The following is a 6,860-nucleotide window of genomic DNA, read 5'->3' as shown; positions in this document are numbered from 1 at the left end:
AAAAAAAAAAAAAAAAAAAAAAAAAAGCACAAAAGGAAATATGCCAGGTGCCTTGAGGCTTGGGCTCAGAACAGTCTTGATGTCACTTCCATTTCATTCCCTTGACCCAAAGAAATTCTATGGCCTAGTTCAGATTCAAGGAGAGGGAAACTAATAAGGGAAGATTCAAGGAGAGGGAAACTAATAAAGTCACTGACAATGGGTGTGGCTACAAGGAGTGCTGAGGAATTGGGTACATTCATGTGCTCTACCCTAAGCAAGTGATGCAATCAGATCTCTGTTAGGTTATGTGGAGACAGTGCAGAGTACAGATTAAAAAGACTAAACCCATTACAGAAATCCAAGCAAGAGTTAAATGAATGCCCCAGGATCTCACAATCCATGCTTTTCCTCTAGTCCATGTATCAGGTTTTAGCCAGATCAGACAAAAGGGTAGGCTTATCTTTAGCCTGTACTTTGTTCTGTGGGAGCTCAGGCTGAGCTCTTTGGAGCTTGTGTGCAGCAGTGAATAAGAAGCCTTCAGAATAAGCAGATAAGGGCTAATATTCAATAAACTCATGAACAAGAGTTTTCTTTAACTCCCTTGGAAAAGACATCTCTGAGACAAAAAGCAGACCTGAGGTACAATATTGGATAAGCCCCACTGATCGCAAGAAAACCTAACACAGGTAATTGACTATTGGCAAATGCAACAGAACCAAATAAAGCAAATAATTAACAATTATTTTGTTTGGCGGTAACGGAACCCCAAATCCAAGCTGCCTCCACGTTTGTCCAAAGCATCGATAAGAACAAAGTATTTGTTAGTGAGTGAGCAACCCAGGTGTGAAATTCATTTTATTAGACTGGATCTAAAAATAGGCTTGAACCAGGGAGTGGAAAATAATTCATCTCTAATCCCTCACTGGAGCACCCAGGGAATAAACTCAAAGTGCTGTTTTGTATTTGCAACGGAGGAATTGTTGTAGATTGTTTACAAAAATGACCGTAGTGATTTCCCTCCCTGTGTCTAAGCTGCTCTGCAGATGTGTCTTTTAGCTCTGCCTTCTAAGCGTGGCCTCTCTATGCTGTGAGCCACCACATCACCACTTTGTCAGCTGGACGAGCTCTCTACCACCGAGCCACACTTGCAGCCTTTCACCTCTGAGTCTGTGACTAGCTTTGACCAACAGAAGGCAGCACAGGTGACACTGCACCTTACCACTTGCTGTCCCGGGACCCTATCTCCATCATGTGAACAAACCCAGGCTGTGCTACCAGCTGTGAGGATTAGAGAGTCAGTCCCACTGTCACAGCCCAAGCCCAGAACATGTGAAAGAGCTCAGCCAAACTCAGCGAGGCAGCCCACAGCTGGCCTGCAGCTGGCCACAGGAGGCACAAGGAATCCCAGCCAAGTTCACCCTAAATAGCCAACAGAATGTTGAAAGAAACAAATGGCTGTTCTTTTAAGCCACTGGGTTTTAGAGTAATTGTTACACAATAATAGGTAGTCACCAGCATTTGGGATCAAAACAGATAGAAACACACTGGGACTTGGATAAAATAATCATAGTTACAGCTAGTACGCTGGGAACCTTGTATATCAGAAGTGTTGCCAGATGTTTCACCTACATCACCTCACATCAGCTTTGAAACCCTGCAAGCTGGAGTTATTTTCACCATTTTGCCAAAGAGTAGATGGAGAAACTGAGCCTGGGGACCCAGCTGAAGCATCTTCCTAAGGTCACATAGCTATTGTGTGTGATTTATATAAGCGGACTCTCTGACAAGTCTGGGGGAAGGGGACTCAGAGGCTGAGAGAAGCCTGGATCACTTTTAATTTTTGAAGTGTCCCTGCTAATAAAGGAAGTGATGAAGAACTAATTACCAAAACTGTGATGCATTTTAAATTTTTACATTGATCAAATGATCCTTTTTAATACCAATGAAAATCACAATGTGATAGAATTGCTAATCACAAGATAATTATAGCATTTATTTTAAAAGCAAGTTAATGTACAGTTACTGCAAATGGTGAGGCTCACTAATAAAGGGGTGCGAGTGTCACTTTGTCTGGTGAGCATTTTCTATTTTGATCTGGTCAGTGGACCTCTGCGTAGGGGCATAAAACCTCCCCTGGAAGTAATACCAGAATATTAAATATAAGACCTCTCCTGGAGTCAGGCCCAACCAACAGGACCCTCCTGGCTGCCTCTGCCCCTGTCCCAGCCCTACCAGAGATCTGTGCATGGGACAAAGGAATTCACCCTATACCCCGAAGCAGCCCTCTGCTGATGGATGACCTCTCAGGGAGGGTTCTTATAGAAACTAGATTTCCTGCTTTCATCAGAGAATTGAGCCAGCTTCATTTTCTGTTGTAAAATGACTGTCGTGAGATGTTTCACTCTATTATGTACAGGCTTACCCTGAGCTAAACAATATAGGGGCTCACCAAGAAGACATCCAGCATCGCCAGTGTAGACAGAGAAGTGGGAGGGGATGCAGACTGTGTGGTTGAGAAGGCATAATCAAGGCTGGGGATTTAGCTCAGTGGTTCCGCCGCCTGCCTCACAAGAGCAAGGTCCAGAGTTTGATCCCCAGTACCAAAAAGGAAAAAAGAAGGCACAATCACTTGGAGGCTGGATCTTGAAGCATGAATAGGAGTATGCTGGGTGGAAAAGAACATAGCAAGTGGCTGCAACAGTACTGGCAAAAGCAGTGTGTTAAGAAACTATGTGCTCCAAGTAGAAATAGTGCAGAGGCAGTCAAAGTAGTGCCATGGGGGAAAAGGGATAGGCTGGCAGCAGATGAGGTTGGAGGGGAGGTCAGGGGAAAACAGTACAGGGTGCTTACCTGGAAAGTCCAGCCAGGTGTCTCTCCTTTGAAGAGTGGAGCCTTTTGTCCCCAAAGAGGATGCTTAGTCCTGGGGCATAAGCCATGAGTCCAGAACAAACCCCATATGACTAGTTATACGCACTCCTTGCAGAGGCTCATCTGTCCACTGACTTCATTCCAAAAGACTGGAATAATCTCTCACCTACCTGTTGCCAGATGCTCTCTGGAATCTCAGCCCTGATTCTCTCTGCTCATCTGAGTCATTTAGAAACTATCCTGGACACCTCACCGATTCTTAACAGCTCTGAGGTTGTTTACACAAACCAATCTATTTAGAACAGAAAGTGTAATGAGGTTGTGAAGTAACAAAGTCACAGCTTTCTCAAAAATGTACAGGCATGATGGGAATGAAGAAAGATCAAGAAAGGTGAAGACAGAGAGTGACTGAGGTGACCTAGAATCAAGTCTGGGCACCTACAGCCATCGAGGCTGTCTGCCATCATCTTATCCAGGGATAGCAAATCCGAAGTACAAGTGTCCCCTGCTTCCTCCTCGTTGGTAGCAGACATTGCTAACTGATTGCCATGCACTCTTCATCCAAGCCTCTGTGCATCAGTCAGAGTCAACCCAAGTGAAAGCCTCCCACGTCACAGCCGTCTCATCTTCACTACGTGATCTGTAGAAGACAAACACTTTTATGCTGCTACTGTAATCAGGGAGTGGCCCTGGATGTGGAACAGGGTTTTATAAGCAATGTCGTTTTTTTTTTCATTCTTAGTTCAGGTTGTTATTGGATCATGCTTTTAGAAGTATGTTTTTATTATCATAATAAAAGAACACATAAATGATTAGTAAACTGTACCCACACACTTATTGAAACCCTGAAGAATTCAGTCATTCACCTATGGGCCAGCTGGGCATTGGGTTAGAGGACACTATGATGTCCTAGGTACCCATGGGGCTAAAATGCCCAAATTTGATATTCTGCTTAGGTGAGGGAGATGAAAGCTAGTCTCACAAGTAGTCTTAGTTCAATTCCTAGAGGTCACACACATGCCACCCCTCACCCTGTCCATTGTACAGTTCTCTCTAGAGCCCCAGATAGGCCCCTACTGCACATCTCTCATAATGGGGAAATTGCTACCTCCAAGGGTGGTAACCACTTTCTCAGAGGGTTCTGTCTGCTACAGATTTTTCTTTTGCTGGAAAGCAATGAGCCTCCCCATGACTTCCGCCCACTGGTCTTGTCTTTGTCCTGTGGGGAACTAGCTTTCCAGAAACCTAAGGAGAAGGCTGACAGGCAAGGATGCCTGGTGAGAGGAAGACAAAGAGAAGGAGGAAAGGAAGGCACAAAAACTGTCCTTCTCAATTTATAGTGTGGCGAAAGCATTTCATATCCCTGTTTATAATTCTTACTCATATTCCTGCCCATTCTGCCCTCGTGTATGCTGGGGTCCTTGTAAATCCGAGCTCCTTCTGAAAGCCCCAAATGCATTTTCTATGGGATCCTGTACAAGAGAGCTGGTTGCTATGGTAACCATGGGACGTAAATTTCCCAGAACCCCCAACTAAACTATTAATCAGAAAGATGAGGAGAGGGCCAGGACGGCAAATAAATCAGGCAAGAAACTGGATCCAACCAGGAAGGACAGGGAACAGGGCCACCTCCTCTTTGCCGAGACACGCACTCAGCCCTCCCTTTGATCGTCTAACTCGAGGAAGGCAGCTGGAGCTGGAGGGGCATGCTACCTTGCTCTCTCTTCCAACTGTTTGGTTCCTCATCCTTGGGAGTCAGACAGGTTGAGAGGTAGAAGCCACAGCTGGCACCTCATCCATAGAGAGCAGGAAGGCCCCTGATTAGGAGGAACATCAAAGGGAAAAACGTTAGAGCCTGAAAATAAAAAAGCTCTGGCCAGCCTGAAAGAAGTGTTCTACTGAAGCATGGTGATAAGAGTGGGATTAGACTCAGCCTTGGTGGATAATAGAAGGATTAGAAGAAGTTTAAGGAGTGCTTTGTTTGGGTTTCTTCCAAGGGCTTCATCTCCCTGGCTTTAATGTCTCTTTTAGGCTGTCTTAACAAAAACTGGTACAGAAAAGCTTGAGCTGAAGCCTCTGGGAATCTGGCAGATCCTCTCTGGCTTCCTATGGGGAATGGGCAGCTTGCTCTGATACAGGAAGGCCCCACCCCCTTTGCACACAGAATCCTGGAAAGGGAACATATATGCTATCAAGAGGGGCCCACATGCCACAATTCCTAGGCGTCAGGCGGGGCATTGTGAGCTCCACTGTGACTTCATCCCTGCTGACCAGGTCCTCACTGGCAGGAGACTTGGAGCTTGGTCAGGTTGTGGCAAGGGACACAGACAACGAAGCGCACAAGAGAAGGCCTCCCTGGATGCCCTGCAAACTTTTCATGGACCTTGGCAAAGCTCTTCTTATATGTGAACCTTAGTCTCCCAGACTGCACCAGAAAGAAAGAGCCTGGGCCAGTTAAAGTTACTATGTACCTAGGAGTAATGCACCTTAACGCAAAGTCTAACATGGGACCCTCTCCCTCAATCCCTTGGCTTCCCTCCCAGGAGAAAGGTAGACTTAATTACGAATGTTATCCATGGTTAAGAGGAATGGGGAACAAGGGAGAGGGAACTTCGCCTAAAAGCCAGCCTGGGAGAGATCATGCCAAAGCACAGACAGGTATGCTTCAAAGACCCCAAACAAGAGGCAGCACCAAAGGCCTCCTTGGTGGGCCCAGCTCTGAAATTTCAGGCTCTCAGGTGAGAAAAGAGGAAAGTAAAGAGATGAGCTGAGAGAATGAGTATTTCTACCCTGGAGGCATGGGGCAGGGGCAGGTAGGTTGAATTAAATCCACAAAGGGTGGGCCAGTCCTCTAAAAGAGCCACTGACTTGGCCTTTTAGCTTGACCGGTGGCAGCAGAACTGGGCAATGAGAGAGCTGTTGTTTGTCTGAATTGCTCCCCTCCAGGCTCTGCCAGGTGGTTGGCATGGCCCGTGGCAGTCAATAAGAACTTGCCCACCGGAAGAATATGAAGAACACGCAAGAAAATAGCAAGGGAAAAAGAAAAGATGATCACTTGACTACTTCTCACAGAAAACAGGGGGACTCAGATCATGCAATAAATCAGAGGGCAGCTAATGAGAAGAAGTCTAGGCAAGCAAGAGAAAAATAATGACCAGCTCTGGGAAATGTGGGTGCTGCTGCCAACTGGTACCTCAGAAGATCCAAGATCAGGATTCCTTAGAATAAACAAGCATTACATGTGTTATAAATCATCCTCATAAAACTGTTTACCTGAAATTTTGCTTTTTGGCCTTCGTGTGATGTTTTAGAACCATTCTTTTTTTTTTTTTTTTTGGTACCGGGGATTGAACTCGGGTCCTTGCACTTGCAAGGCAGGCCACCGAAACACTGAGCTAAATCCCCAGCCCCTAGAACCATTCTTCAAAGAATAAAATCTCTTGCATGTGACACTGGTGAATATTATTTTTATCAGCAAGTTAACATTTCTATAATTAGGTAGGCAGTGTGATCAGAGAGAAGGATCTCTTATGTAGAATCTAGTCTAGAATCTTTGTCATCAGTTTTGTTAAAGTGGACCTTTAAAGTAAATTTTATCACACAAGATCAGTGCTTAGCTCAGTGGTAGTTGGTTGCTTGGCAAGCACAGGCTATGGGATTAACTCCAGCACCACCACCAAAAAAAAAGTGTAATAAAATGTAAGAGCCCTTTGTATAATTCTGCTTTGTAGTCAATTGGCTTGCTTGAAGAATTTATAATAGATAGTAGAAATCACCTGGAATATCAACTAAATGGATATGAATTAAGTGAGGCAACTCAGTAAAAGTCCTCGCAATGATTTTTAATTTTTTCAGAATGAGAGTCATTTTAGTCTGTTCTGAGTCTCTTAAAAATTGGTGACTTTGGATCGGGCATGGTGGCGCACAGCTGTAATCCCAGGACTAGGGAGGCTGAGGCAGGAGGATTGCCACAAGTTCAAAGCCAGCCTGGGAAACATAGTTAAAGGCCA

At 45.1% G+C, this 6,860-nt stretch overlaps 1 pseudogene; it reads left to right on the top strand.

Moving 5' to 3' along the window:
- LOC104855536 overlaps window positions 1-6,110 on the top strand; it is a 12,867-nt pseudogene extending 6,757 nt beyond the window's left edge.
- The last annotated feature ends 750 nt before the right edge of the window (window positions 6,111-6,860 follow it).

This window comes from Fukomys damarensis, unplaced genomic scaffold (genome assembly GCF_012274545.1).
Source record: "Fukomys damarensis isolate Sample0158 unplaced genomic scaffold, DMR_v1.0_HiC HiC_scaffold_36, whole genome shotgun sequence".
Classification (NCBI taxonomy): domain Eukaryota; kingdom Metazoa; phylum Chordata; class Mammalia; order Rodentia; family Bathyergidae; genus Fukomys; species Fukomys damarensis.
Note: the sequence above shows the minus strand (reverse complement) of the source record. Positions and strands in the feature narration are given on the sequence as shown.